Source organism: Ursus americanus, chromosome 22, assembly GCF_024610735.1.
Source record: "Ursus americanus isolate L20-20 chromosome 22, mUrsAme1.1.p, whole genome shotgun sequence".
Taxonomy (NCBI): domain Eukaryota; kingdom Metazoa; phylum Chordata; class Mammalia; order Carnivora; family Ursidae; genus Ursus; species Ursus americanus.
The window spans coordinates 51,714,665-51,729,868 of record NC_142148.1 but is presented as its reverse complement, the minus strand read 5'-3'; the positions used below and the strand labels follow the sequence as shown (position 1 = coordinate 51,729,868).

At 56.8% G+C, this 15,204-nt stretch overlaps 1 long non-coding RNA gene across 1 annotated transcript in view; it reads right to left on the bottom strand.

Moving 5' to 3' along the window:
* The window catches only part of LOC148108148 (uncharacterized), a 183,592-nt gene that overhangs the window by 126,220 nt on the left and 42,168 nt on the right, over positions 1–15,204 (bottom strand). The gene's annotated exons all lie outside the window — the stretch shown is intronic.

The window sequence follows — 15,204 nt, the reverse complement described above, 5'->3', positions numbered from 1 at the left end:
CGCTCACGCGGAGCCACGAGCAGCGGGACCGGCACAGGGTCGTTGAGCAGAGAGATGGGCCCCAAGGCTCCGACGTTGCGTCTCACATGTTCCTTTCCTCCCAAACCACAAGGAAGCAGACCAGTCAGTACCGTGAGTCAAGCTCCTTGAGTTTGGGCTTTGAGGGAGAAGAGCAAAGGCCCAGCTGTGCTCCAGGCCAGCCCCGGGCCTGCTGGAGAGTGGATGCAGGAGAAGGGCAGGCAGCAGAAACAGGCTGGCGGCTGAGCCAGGGTTGCACAGGAGGGTGGGGACAGAGGGTCTTCTGGGCACGGGGGGGGGGTACCCACCGGAAGAGCGAGCCATCTCAAGAGCCCTGACAGGTGGGCCCCACCGTGCCCCCTTCACAGAGGGGTGCTGTGCCCACTGCTGAGTGGCCAAGCTGAGACCCAGCCCTGGGCTGTGGGCTCAGCCCTGCTCCTTGTCCAGGACCCTCCTGTCCTCCTTCTCCCCGGGCCAGCCTCAGTGATGCGGGAACGGGCCCTTCTTCCGTGCCTCTGCCACCGGCAGTAACGTGTATGAGCAACATCTTGCTTAACCCTGGGAACAGCAGGGCAGGAAAAGGGAAGGAAATGAAGCGGGCCTGATGACACGGCGGGGGCCAAGCCCTGGGACGGCAGCAGTCACTTCTCACACTGGCCGAGGGCTCTGTCATCAGCCCATTTCACGGGTGGGAAAACCGAGGCCCCTGGAGTGAAGTGAGAGGCTCTGGAGCCGTGTCCCTCGTGCCCCGCAGTCCTGTGTCCCTTCCTGGAATAGACCCATTACCCCAGCAGTGTGATAAGCAGGGGGCATGAGCGAGGGAAGAAAAGCCCCCCAGCTCCCATGGCTTGGTTCCTTCCAGACCCTCTGTGCGTCTCAGCCACATGCAGATGTCACATTGGCCGTTGTGACCCTTGGGGCCTCACAGAGCTGCTGTTGCCCCAAAGCCCCTTCACTTCCTTGTGGCCACACCAGATGTGCAGTGACGAGGTTTTGAAATCTCTGCGGTTCTTTTTTTCTCACATTAAAAATTCTATGTAATTATTGCCAAAAAAATGTAAAAATAGGCAAAAAGAAAGAAAAACCACCTGTCATCCCACGACCATTCAGCAGCGCCCGTCCTTTGTTGATCTGTTCATTGAGCAGAGATTTACTGAGCACCTACTATGTGCCCAGGGTACAAAAATGAACCAAACAGGGGCGCCTGGGTGGCACAGCGGTTAAGCGTCTGCCTTCGGCTCAGGGCGTGATCCCGGCGTACCGGGATCGAGTCCCACATCAGGCTCCTCCGCTGTGAGCCTGCTTCTTCCTCTCCCACTCCCCCTGCTGTGTTCCCTCTCTCTCTGGCTGTCTCTCTGTCACATAAATAAATAAAATCTTTAAAAAAAAAAATGAACCAAACAGAGACGTGCATTTACAGAGAGGGCCGCCTCAGTACCTCCGTACCTCTCATCTGTGCCCCGCCCCCAGCATGTCACGGCTGGGGTGCCGGGCAGCTCAGTCTGCGGAGCAACTGACTCTTGGTTTCCTCTCAGGTCTCATGACCTCAGGGTCGTGGGATGGAGCATCGCCTCGGGCCCCTCGCTGAGCAGGGAGTCTGCTCGAGATTCTCTCCCTCCCTCTGCCCCTCCCCTTGACGGGTGCTCTCACATTCTCTCTCTCTCAAATAGATAAATCAAAATCTTTTTTAAAGTAGAAGAATATCTTCTCTTTTTTAAATTATTTATTTATTTATTTTAAAAGATTTTATTTATTTTATGGGGGAGGGGCCGTGGAAGAGGGAGAGAGGGAGAATCCCAAGCAGACTCCCTGCTGAGCCTAACACAGGGCTCCCTCTCATGACCCTGGGATCAGAGCCTGAGCCAAAATCAGGAGTTGAATGTTTAACTGACTGAGCCACCCAGGAGCCCTAATAAATCAGTCTTTAAGGAAAACAAAGCGTGTCATGGCGTGGTTGTCTACACCGCAGTATCTCAAACAGCGTGCCTCCAGGCCGCTCCCACACGTGCCATTTAGACGGGTATGGAGGGCATTCCACATCACAGATTTCCCTGCCAAGCCCTTCCAGGTGCAACCCTCTGTCGCCGGAGCGATGGCCCAGCTGCTGGGGTGAGTCTGTGGCGTGGAGGTGACAGGGCCCTGGCTCCCCACCCTGGGGTCTTCCCCGCCGTGCCCTCCTGTGGGGCACACTCTCGCAACTGGGCTCGCTCTGGAGGAGCCCCTCGTCCTCCCACAGGGCAGACTGCTGGCCCCTCAGACCAGAGCTCCCCTGCGACACTGAGGGCAGGAGGGGAGGGGCATCTCAGGAGGCAGCCTGTGCACTTGGCAGGACACCGGCCCTGATCATCTCACCACGAGGGAGGTGTTAGGACCCTCACTTCTCGGACGCAGAAGCAGAGCTGGAGCAGAGCGTGTCTCCTGCCTCTGGGTTAGCCAGTCCTCGGGGCTCACGGTGCACCGCTGGCCACCTTGTCATGGAGAATGAATGATGGATGAATGAATGAATGCTCCATCTCTGGGCCCATCTGCCTGGGCTGCAGCAGAAAGGAGACTGGCTTCCAGGCCCGTATGCCCTTGGGCGAGCCACCTCCAGGTCTGGTGGCAGGTGACTCCGGTGTGGGGAGCCTGTTCTCTGGGACCCTGAGCATGAAATGCTACTTCTGCTGGCCTTGGAATCCTCAGCCCTCACGTGGGCATGATGAGGTTTCCCGGTTCAGGAGGGTTCAGGGCGATGCCGCTAAGGCCCTGGCATGGTGCCCAGCGGGCAGCAGGTGCTCCACGGAGGCTCAGTGCTGCTGGCCTCGTCCTCACCACTTCCCTCGCTGCCGGGGCCGAGCTGCCCCCCCTCCAGCCCCAGGCTGATGGAGAGCGGGTGAGGTCTGCGTGGGTCAGCCCCCAGCCAGGCCTGGGTGCAGAGAGGGAGTAAAGACAGGAGACAGACCTGCCCCACGTGCCTGGGACAGACCCCAGGAACAAGCAAGGTCAAGTGGGAGCTTCCACCGCAGGGCAGGTTCCAGCCACGAGAAGACCGGCCCACCTCCCCCAGCATGCCCAGGTACGCACACGCACACACTCATGCAGACACGTGTGTGCACATATGCACAGTGACACACGTGCCTGCACACCTAGATACAGACGTGCACACACATGCATGCACACGCACACACTCATGCGGACGCGTGTGTGCACATATGCACAGTGACACACGTGCCTGCACACTCAGGTACAGATGTGCACACACACAGGCAGACACGTGTGTGTACACGCACACACGCAGCGATACGCACATCCATACACGGAGACGGGAACAAGCACGCACACACACACACACTCCAGCCCTGCTGCTTTACTTTGCTGCCTGCATGTATCCTCACCTAACATACTATTTATTTCACGTGTTTGTCATGAACTTGGGGTTCAGGTTTCCTGGACTCACAGCCGGGCTCGGCCCCCACTCGGTCAGCTCGGGCTACTGTAACGGGCACCACAGACACTTATCCTCAGTCTGGAGGCAGGGGCCTGAGAGCAGGGAGCCGGCTGGGGGGAGCTCCTGGGGGGCTCCTCCTGGTTCAGTCTTCTCACTGTGCCCCCACATGGTGGAGCGAGGCCGGCTCCGCCCTCACGACCTAACCATCTCCTAACGCCCCACCTCCTAATACTGCCCCAGTGCGGGTTAGGGTGTCACCACGAATTTGGGGTGACACAAGCACGTAGTCCAGGGCAGCGGTGTGCTGGCTGGGGGGCCCTGGGAAGCTGCCATCCTCTCCGGCACCTGAGACTCTCCTCCGCAGACAATAACGCGTCTCCGCGCGGAGCCCCGTGGCCTCTGACTCCCAGGCGGCCCCTCAGCTTTGCTCTGGCTGCACCCACCCCACCCAGACTGGCACCCGCCACGCAGCGCGCATGCAGTCCACGCTCGAGGATGCGGGCGCAGCCCCGGGCAGCCTGCCAGGGCTCGGATGTAGAGGGCACGGGACCCAGGTAGCCCCCGGCCCGGCTCCTGTCCATCAGGAAGTCAGAGCTGACTCAGGAGGGTGGACAGCTGGGGCCCAGGGCCAGGCCAGACCCTGGGGAACTGGTTTGAGACGCTCTTCCTCTTCCCAGCACACTCGGCATGTGGAGGGGCTGGGCAGGAGGGAAGGCCTGTAGTGCTGCAGGGGGCGGGCGGTGTCCTTCCCTCCCGAAAACTCTGGGTTGCCGAGCCAGGCCGTGCTCACCCAGGCCTCAATTCCACCGCAGCAAGGACCTGGGACTCCCGGCCGGACAGGTGCCCTCCCTGGCATCACCTGGCACTTTCTCTTGGCCTCAGGGCCCCTGTGGCCTGTCCAGACCATGTTGCCACAGGTGGACCAGCTGGGAGCCAGGGCTCCAGGCTCAGAGAACCCCAGGTCAGACCCTAGCTTTGCCACAGTCTTGCTGGGTCACCTGTGCAAGTCCCTCAGCTTCTTGATCTGTGAGACAGAGTACCCTTCTGTTTGTGTTCGTGGGATTTCCAGCTTTGCAAACACTGATCAGCTCCTACCATGCGCCAAATGTGGCACGTGGCTCTGAGGCGGGCTCAGTGCCACATGGGTTTGTGGCCAGCTGGCTCCCAGCTGTGGGTATATTCTTGGTCCCCTAGCGCTGCCCCTCTGTCCTGGGCTCCCGGGGGCGGGGGCCTGGATGTGGGGTCTCTGACCCTCTGAGTCCTCACCTACCTGCCCTGACGTGGCTGAAGTGGCCCCATTTCTGTCACCTTTGGGTGTTGGTCTACGCAGAGAATGGCCGCGTGCTCTGTGCTCAACAGCAAGGCCTCTGTGGGGTGCCCACTGCCGTGCCCATGGGGACCCACACTCTGTCACACTCTGAGGTGCAGAGATGTCCGTGAGGCTGCCTCAGCCCAGTGTGAAGGTGCAGGCCAGGGCTCCAGTCCCCTCTGTCCTCAGTTTCCCCGCATTCTCCGGGGTTTCTTCATCCCCACCTCACTGTCACAGGGGACTCAGCCGGGGATGGAAGCTGGCTGGCCTCCACTGTGGGAGGCAGGTCGGGCCGGGGGCAGGCAGGTGCCTCTCACCCATGTGTTTCTGCGGAGCGCGGAGCGCGGAGGTGCGCGGCGGCCTGCAGCCGGCTCTCTCGTTCTCTGTGAACTGCTCCGTCAGCCATTCCCCGGGCCGGGAGCTTGGAACTCTCCTCCAGGCCGCGGCCAGATCCGGGAGTGCTGCAGGTGGCAGGAAGTCTAGGGGAAACCCTGAGCGGTTAGCAGCTCATGAGTATCAGCCCGCACACAGCACTGCTCGGATGTGGCCAGAGAGACAGACATGAGGAGGGCCAAGATGGTCCAGAACGCCCCACCAGGGGGCTGGTCCGGGTCCTTCGGGAGCAGGGAGCCCCAGAGGGCTCTGGCTGTATGGACACTGAACGGGTATGGGGTGAAGGTAGAGACCACACAATATTCTGTCGTCCAGGGAGCAGCGGTGAGGTCCCGCTAGGGGCAGTGGCTGGTCGGCGAGGTGTCTGGGTGGAGAATCAGCAGGTGGTGGGGGCCACAGTCTGGGCTGCCCAGAGGTGAGTTGCCCTCCCCACCCCCATCCTCACGTGGGGTGTGGCACATGGTAGGTGCTCAGCAAGTGAGGGATGCCGGGTGGCTCGCTAGCTGTCAGGTGCGGTGCCAGGTGCTGTCACGGCCCATGATGTCATCTCCTGAGACAAATCCCAGCTGGCCACAGGTCAGGTGAGGGCCCTTGGCCAGGTTGCTTCCCCCTCGGGGCCGGTCACATGGCATGCTGCTCCAGGTTACCGGGAGGAGTAAATGGAACAGGCATAGGAATGGAAGGGCTTGTGAAGGCTCCAGGTGATGGCAGTTTGGAGGGCAGCCTAGCTGTAAATACCCCCGAATCCCCATGTTAAAAAAAAAAAAAAAGAACAATTGGAGAGCAAAATCAAAGAACAGCATTTATGACAAGACTCAGATAAAGATGTCCCCATGACCCCCAAAATAGAAGTAGGTGGAGATAAGCTGACAGTGTTCAGGTTCTCCCCAGAAAAGGGAGCTCAGGTCCCTCTGATCTCAGTTTTCCTAAACCCATCTGGAGTTCCGTCACTCCACCCGTCAGAGGATGGGCCTCAGAGTAGGGGCTTGGCCCCCAAAGGACCCTACATCCATATGGGTGGAAAAGAAGGACGCAGCTGGGCGGCCTGACAACAGGACAGCCCTCAAGCGGCCCCAGGACCCCGCCAGCAGCGTGCACAGCCTCAGAGGACAGCCGCTGGCTGCAGGAGTCTCACTGTCCCAAAGTAGGTGAGCACAAGGGCTGCAGGAGGTATGGGGGCCGAGCCTCGTGAACCCTCAGAATGACCAGGGAGCCCCGAATGTGAGACACCGAGCCATGTGTCTTGCCCGATGCAGGCAGACGCAGGCTCAGAGAGTTAGAGAAGCAGTCCCAGACCATAGCACCTAAAAGCTCAGAAACCAACTAATCTCACCCAAATGTGAGCAACAGAAAAGCACTGAGATTAAAATTCCATAATGATGTTCTTATGTAAAAAGAGAGAATAAAAGGCAGAATACTACCCCAGGTAGACAAGGAAAGCAGTCCAGAAAGACACACCACAAACCAGACCAAAGTTGTGACCTACTGTTTTCAGGACCAAAAATGATCCACGTGAAATGAAAAAGGAGAAAAGTAACCTGCTCTTCATTCCAAGGTGAGCTGACAGATGTTAAGGACACAGTAAAAGCCAGGAAAAGAGCAGTGTAGACCGGAGATAGAAAACCCAGGATAGGAGGCACCAAAATTCAGGAAAGATTCAAAACAAAGGAATAAACAACTGTGGAAATAAAGACTAAAATAGAAAGAGCACGGTAGATAAAGCCTTGCGAGAAACAAAACAGTGACTAGGAGGAACGCTCTTAAAATCCAAAAAGAAACAAAGGCGCAGGTAAAAAGCATTCCAGAGAAAGCTGACCCTCGCCTACCAGAGGTCCGTTGGCAAAGAAGACCCAACACAGAGGTAGCAGGAGCCCCTGCACGAGGCGGTCACGGACGAGGAATGGACAAACGCTAACACTGCAATTCCAGACAACTTCCCTGAAATCGGAGCTGGAACTACGTATCAAGAGCACACCGTGTATTTGAGAATATAAACACATTCTAGTAAAATCCTTTAAAGAAAAAGGAGGAAAATCCCTCAGGAATTTAGGTAAACAGAGTGAGGGACTTACAGGGATGAAAATTCGATTGTTTTCAGACTTTCCAATGGCAATGCTTCCTGCCAGAGGAAAGTGGAGAAGCATGTGTAAGATACCCAGCAAAGTAAATGTGAGCCCAGTACCGAGCCTCCAGCAAACCAGACCTTCCGGCAGGAGAGGTGCGCGGGCACGGGCTGCGGGGAGTCAGGGACTGCTCCCGCCAGGGTCTGAGGGTCCCAAACAACCATCTGGAGAATGAGCAACCAGGGAAAGTCTGGAAGGAAGATTGGCTCTAGGACCAAAGCTAAGAGACGTCTGTGAGGATCTAGGACTGCACAGGATCGCACAGGATCGCAGATCCTACCAACGGCATAGGCACAGGAGAGACATAGAAACCAGAGTGAGACTGGGGAGAGCCTGCGAGACGGTGGGTTGTCTCGGGAATCAGCCCTGTGGCAGTAACGCTGGTATTGTTACTCCAAGCCGGTGGAGTGTGGGATGAGGGAGAGAGCAAATGAGTAATTATGAGATACTGTGATGTGATTATCAGGTTCTTTGAGCCTGAATTCTAAACGTGCAAGGAAAGGGGTAGCAGGTGTGCGACAGACTTTAAGTCAAAATGCTGGAGGCCTGGAGTTTGAGTTGGAAGTATCAGTTTGAACTCATGAAGCACTTTATAGTTAAAAGAAATATTGGTATATTTCCTAGCTCTGTCCACCAAAAAAGCTTCTAATTTTTAAAATTTTCATTATTATTATTTTTAAGATTTTATTTATTTATTTGACAGAGAGAGACAGCCAGCGAGAGAGGGAACACAAGCAGGGGGAGTGGGAGAAGAAGAAGCAGGCTCCTAGTGGAGAAGCCCGATGTGGGGCTCGATCCCAGAACGCCAGGATCACGCCCTCAGCCGAAGGCAGACGCTTAACGACTGTGCCACCCAGGTGTCCCCAAAAAAGCCTTTTTTAAAAAAAAGGACTAACTCAGTATAAATGAGCGTCCCTGGGTCCACACTGTGCTCTTGAAATGCAGTTTCTTACAGAAATAAACCAAGGCTTTTTGGAGAAATGGCTGATTCGGGGTTTGCAGCAGGAAATAGACAAGATGAGCCTGGAGCATCTGGACACACCAGAGAGCAAGAAAGCCGCCACAGACCAGGGTCGTATTGAAAGATCTCTGGGTCCAAACTTGCAGACGTGTCCACTGGCCAAAGATGGTCAAGTTCAGCTGGAAAAAGCATCGTACTTGCAACTGATTGAGACTTTCAACTACGTCCACATCCATGTGTCCACGCTGAGTAAACAAAGACCCTGACTGGTCACCTGCATGGGGTGAAAGCAGGTCAGTTCATTACTCCCACACTGGCAACGAAAAGGAAAGACTCTAGTATTTCCAAAGGGTGCAGTTGAACCACCTTGTCTAGCGACGGCAATGGGAGATGACAAGGGGAGACAGAGCCTGCAGGAAAGCCATTTCTGTACGGGGCGGCGTTTGCTTCAGGGCAGGTAAGGCTATGACGTCACGTGGCCCGTCGAGCAGCTGAGGCGGGGCGACAGTTTCCTTTCCTGGCCTGGACGGCAGTTAAAAGGGATCCCGTTGATGACACTTCACTAAGTTGTACATAGGTTATGTGTGTTTCTCTGTAGATGTTTTATCTTACGATACAAACGTGAACAAAGAAAGGTGATTTTTAAGGTGGTAGACGCTGTTCCCCTCGTGGGGGAGGCTGGTTACTATTGCTGGAAAACCTGATTAAAGGCCAGTAGGAATAATCAGGGACAGCAGACCAAGGATGGCTTCCTGGAGGAGGTGAAGCTTGGAGAGTGGATGGGATTTGGTTTAGACCAGGGCTTCTCAACCTTGACACTGTTGAAATTTGGGGTGGAGAATTCTTTGTTGTCGGGCTGCCCTATGCATTGCAGGATTTCAGCAGCACCCCGGTCTCTATCCACGAGACACCAGCAACCCCTCCTCCCCCAGTTGGGACATTAAATGTTTCCAGGTATTACCAAATGCCCCCTGGGGACAGAATTCCCCAGTTGAGAATCACTGGTTTAGAGAAGCATAAGCAAAGAAGAAATGAACAAGAAACCCAGAACTTTTGGGTGTGTCTGCTTGTAGGTCCTCCTCTCCTTTCTTTGGATTTTGGGCCTGTGAGAGACCAGAGTGGCTGCTGGTCCAGGCCCCATGGGAGTCTGTTTCCCACCCGAACTCCTGCAGGCCTGCCGGGAGTCATGGCTGGGGGCCCCATGACTCCAGCTGTGGCCAGAGTCAGGAGGCAGGATGGTCACAGACACCCCCTGGTGCTAGAACACGTGCTTCCACCCTCGCCAGCCTAAGAAGAACCCGGAGCCGGAGAGAGAAGTGCCAGGCTGTGGCCGAGCAGGGGCCCGCAGGGACAGCGTCCCTGACCCCAGCAAGTCCAGTCTGTGCGGCCCGGAGCCATAGCCTGGTGCCATATGGGCTCTTCGGGCACTGAGCTCAGGCCCCTCATTTCACTGGTGGGGAAACTGAGGCACACCAGGGGGATGGAGCCGCCAGAGCAGCACTCAGGTGTTCTGATTCCCGAGGAAGCTGAGACCCCTGAATCATTGTGAAGCACCTATGATGTCGTACGAACGTCCCCTGGTCGGTCATTTCTGAGCAGCTCCCGCACGCTTCGCCCTGGGCTGACTTCTCTCTATACCCCTTCATGGAATTCCGTAAAGCCCCCTGAGGCCAATTCCTTGCAGGGGCAGAGGACTGGAGGGGCGGGTGACATGGCCACTCTGTGTCCTGGGGCGTCGAGGACAGACTGCAAACCAGAGGCTGGGTGTGACGTGTGCAGCGAGCCGTCGCCCAGCAAGGCGGCTGCCGCTGCGGTAACGCCCCCTGTTGCTGATCACGTTCTAGTTCCGGACAGACAGAGAGACCCTCCTGTCCACACCAGGGAGGACTGCGCTCCCGGGGCCCCGAGTGCCCAGACCGCCCAGGGGCCGCCGTGCCAGGGGGTGGGGGGCGGCGGCGGGGGAGGGTCACTCAGGCCTCACCACCCCAGTTCCACTTGGATTTGCCTGAGATTTCATTTGAAGCCAAGAATCCTGCCATTTTAAAAACAAGTTCTTGGGGCGCCTGGGTGGCTCAGTCGGTTAAGCGTCTAACTCGTGGTTTCGGCTCAGGTCGTGATCTCAGGGTCGTGGGATCGAGGCCCGAGTCGGGCTCCCTGCTCAGCGGAGAGTCTGCTTGTCCCTCTCCCTCCGCCCCGCCCCCGATCCGTGCTCTCTTGCGAGCTCTCTCTCTCTCTCAAACAAATTAATTAATTAATTAAATCTTTAAAAAACAAGTTCTCAAACCACAAGTTTAGATTATCTATGGTTAGAGACCACAGTGAGGGCTAGAGAAGACAAGACAGGCAGATGTCCTGAGGAGTGAGGACAACGTGGGCCAGGCGGGCGTGGCTGATGTCACATCAGGGGCGGACTCTCCCCATCCTCTGTGGCTGTGTCCCAGCCCTCAGAACTCGTCACTGTGCTGCTGGGCTCACGGATTCTGGGGGCATGAGTTTGGACGGGGCTCAGGGGAACAGCTTGTCTCTGCTCCATGACACCCAGGGCCCCAGCTGTGACGGAGCTCATTCAGCGGCTGGAGGCTGCAGCCACCTGCAGGCTTCTTCACTCCCATGCCAGGGTGACGGGGCTCAGCTGGGACAGGCCGCGGGAGCCCGCCGTGCGGCCTCACCGTGGGGCCTTGCTTCCTCACCACGTGGCGGCCACGTCTGAGCATCCCAAGGGGAAACATCTGGAGACGAGTTGTCCGAGGAAACCAGACAGACGGTCCAAGGGCTTTCGTGACCCAGCCTCGGGAGGCCGTGCTGCGTGACCTCGGCTGCACAGTGCTAGAGCGCTCACCAAACCGGAGACTCGAGGGGACAGGACACACAGCCCTGCTCTCAGCGGGATGAGTGCCCAAGATTTTGCAGTCATTGTTTTAAAAACCACCACACTGACAGTTACTGAGCACGTCCTCCGTGCTAGGTACCGTGTAAAGGCACGAATAGCCAAAACCATCTGAAGTTGTTGGCAGTGTGGGTGCCATTCTACAGAAGGGGAAACAGAGGCACAGACAGGGTAAGGAGAGCCTGGTGCAGAGCTAGTAAGTGGCAGAGGCCATGTCAGACCGACGTCCCTCCCCTGGTTGAAAACCACCTATTTCTGCCAAGTGCACTTAGAATAAACTCAGCCTCCCCACCCTGACTAGGAAGACCTTGGCTCATCTGGCCCTGCCTCGTCACTGCCTCCTCTCCTGTCCCATTCTTCCCGCTCAGCACACTCTCCAGCCACACCGGACATGACATGTGGGCCCGTTGGGGGCTCTGCCCCAGTCTGCCTCTCTCATCATTAGATTCCAGCTCCCTCGGTCTCTTCTCCCGCATCCTGGCTTCTGATACAGACTGAAAGGCTTTCATTGTTGTATTTGTTTTATGTCCCCCGCCTGCTGGAGTGTAAGATCCAAGAGAGGACACTATGCCCTTCTCGTGGGTGGTGGCACCTTCAGCCCCTGCCACGGCCTGGCACATAGTAGGCACTCAGCGGACACAGAGGGGGGTGGTCGGTGAGTGTGTGCGTGTCTGACCCGGCGCCTGCTTCTCCACCACTGTGTAATCGCACACAGTTGTCCGGCACGCTCATTCACTGGTGCCTGCTGCGTGCACAGAGTGGAGGCGTATGTGATCATGGTGGGCTCAGCGAGAGCCTGCTCCGTTGTGGGGGGCCTTTCAAGTCCGTGCTGCCCAGTTTTCTTTCTGGCCTGAACTGCTTCGAGCTGCATTTGACAGATGAAGAGATCAAGGTCTTGACCTGCCCAGGGCTGCGTAGCTGGCCGGCGGTGCCGGGATCCACACGGGGCCCTTGGGGTCATCCGGTTTCCACCTTCCTGGGGAGAAGCGCTGTTACTAGATGCAAGCAACTTGCCCGGGGTCACCTGGCTCCTACATGCAAAGCTGGGGCTGGAACCTGTCCCGTCTGTGGTTCCTGGGCCCTCCGAGGCCTGCCAGACTCACCTGCAGGACCCTCCAGCTGGCCTCCTCCCCTGCACTGAGGGCCACCCCCGTGGGATGTGCTGGTGAACAGGACCTGACTGACCTCAAGGAGCCGTCCTCCCCTAAGGAGACCAGAAAACCCTCTGAACGGATCTCCAGCCCCACACCAGCATTTCCTGTTTCCAGGAGAGCCGGCCCAGGGCTGTGTATGTGCCCTTCCGGAACAGCAACTGCGTGAGGTGCTCCCAGGGGACGGGCGGGCCGCAGACCTGTAGGTTCTGCACAAAGCAAGGAAGCATGATGTCACCAGAGGGAGGTAGACACAAGGACACTTCCTCTTTCGCTTCCACAGGGCTCCTGCCTGATTCAGAAGGTTCTCGAACCACAGAAAAGTTTCCCTCCCAGCCTGGGCAGGGGCTCAGTGAGCTTCTCTGGGGCTGCCCCCTTTGTGGGACAGGGAGGGTTAGAAACAGACAAAGCAGGCAGAAGTCTTCGAGCGCACAGCACCAGAATCCCAGAGCCGGGAGGGGTTTCCATGGCTGACAGCAGCCCCACCCATCCCGCCCCCTTCAAGGGTGGGGAGACTCAGTCCCCAAGGGTTCAAGCCACCACTGCACAGATGACTTGTTGCCGCCATGAACAGACAAGGCCTCAATCCTGTGGTTTGGGGCTCAGGATACTCGACTTACCCAAGTCGCTTTCTCGCTGTGTGTCCAGAAGCCCACATCTCCGGCATCACGTGTTTACTCCCTGGGGTGTCTCGGCTGGAGCAGGAGGGACACCCCGATTAGGGGGACTTCAGTTCTGCCGTGGCAAGTCCTCTGTTCTCTCTGGTCTCAGTCTCCTCCCCGATATCAGGGGCCCTGGCAGCTGCCTCACAGAGCCACAGTGAGGACTACTGAGGCAGAGTGTGTGCAGATCTCAGCTTGGGGACCAGCCCAGAGTGGGTGCATGATGCTGCTTTCTGTACAACGGAGATCAGGATTATACCTTCTGTAGCCATTAAGACTAGGCAACAAGTGACAGAAAACCTCTAATAGTGGCAGTTTATGCAAGATAGAAGTTTGTTTTTTCTCATGTTAGAAAAATCTGGAACTACAGTCACCAGAGACCCAGGTGCCTCCGATCTTTCTGCACTGCCATCCTATCATCTTGTGGTACAAAATGGCTGCTAGAGATCCAGCCATCACATCCTACCTCTGGGGAACAGGAAGGAGGAATGAGGAAGAGGGTCATGCATTTAAACGTTCCTAGAAGCCTCACATAATGGCTCCTCACTCCTATTTTGAAGAAAGGATGGGAAATGTCATTTTTCAGTTGGGCACATTGCCATCTCCAGCAATATAAAAGTTCTGTTAGAAAGGGAGAAGGGGATAATGGATATTGGGAGACCAACAGTCTCCTACACACCCTCCTCAACCTCATGGTTAAGGAGCTCTATTAACTGTAATCGTTAACCAAATATAAGGAACTGAATGTCAGAAAAAAAAGAACTAAAATAGATTTTTTTAAAATGACCCTCTTTTCACAAGGATGGCACCAAAAGCAAAGAAGGAAGGCCCTGGGGCCCCTGGGTGGCTCAGTTGGTTCAGTGACTGCCTTCAGCTCAGGTCATGATCCTGGAGTCCCGGGATCAAGTCCTACATCAGGCTTGCTCAGCAGGGAGTCTGCTTCTCCCTCTGACCCTGCCCCCATTCATGCTCTCTCTCTCTCATTCTCTCTCTCAAATAATAAATAAAATCTTTAAAAAAAAATGAAAGAAAGAAAGAAAGAGAGAGAGAGAGAGAGAGAAAGAAAGAAAGAAAGCAAGCAAGCAAGCCCCTGCTCACACTGGACCCTAAGCCAAAGCGAACATGGAGGAGGCCAGAAGGCAGTGCAGAGGGGACATGGGGGAGAGGAGGGGCTTCATGTCACCACCTTCGGCAGCCCAGATGCCCTGAGAGGGAGCCCCCAGGAGCAGCGAGCTAGAGCCCTACTCCCAGGCCACGGAGTGGGCCATGAAGAGAGAAGAGTACCCCATGTCCTTTCTGGGTGCCCGGGCTGGGAAGGTGCTCCGTGGCATCGTGTGGCCAAGGCCAGCTCCCTGTGGTCAGCTGGCTCCAGGCTATGACGCTTTGGAGATTCTGAGCCCAGAACGGCTCTCATCCCATGTCCTCCGTGACCTCCGCCCTGGCTGCTCGCCCCTGGCTGCTCGCCCCTCGCTCCCCTGCATCAGCCACCCTGGCTTTGCCACAATTTATCCCAGGCCACCCGCCACACTTCCGGTAGGGCCTTTCTTCTTCATGGTGAAAAATAGATACGTGTAGAATTAACCAGCTGGATGCGGTTTCGATGACACCAATGTTGGGAACACTGGGAGTTCTGGGCCAGAGCGCTGCCTTAGGCTTCCCAGAGCGGCTCTGGCTGCTGTCCCGAGAGGGGAGGCAGGGCAAGGACAGGGTCCGATTAAGGGCTGCTTCTGTCAGGGGAGGGGCGGGGGCGAGGCAGGAGCGACCTGGGCTCAGTCCTTGATTTGCAAAGCAGCTTTAAAGAGAAGGGGAGGCCACATACTCACTCGTTCATGTAAGACCACCACCCAGGCCCAAACCTGCTGTCTCACGTGACTCACACCGAAGCCCACCCAGTGGGGCTCTCACTGTCCGATGGGGCCCACGTGTACAGGGTCTGGGAGGGTGTGTAGAATTGTGTGGGGAGCACCCAGCTCTGAGCTCACTGGGAGTTTTCAGTGACCTGGTCAATAACAAGGGCCCATGGTAAGGTCCCCAGCCTGTTCGCCTGATGGTCCTGCCTCTGAGCCACGAAGGGGCCTCCACGAGGACCTTTTGGATGGAGGGGATCCTGGGGAGTGGGGCTCTCAGTGCAGGAACAGTCCTGGGTAAGCCAGGCGGCAGGCAGCCCAGCTTCTGCTCATATGCCCCCCCCACCCCGCCCACTCCAGGGGGCCCCTCCCTGCCTGGCAACACGCTGGCGACCTCACTTAGCATCTTGTTTTGGGTGAACTGCT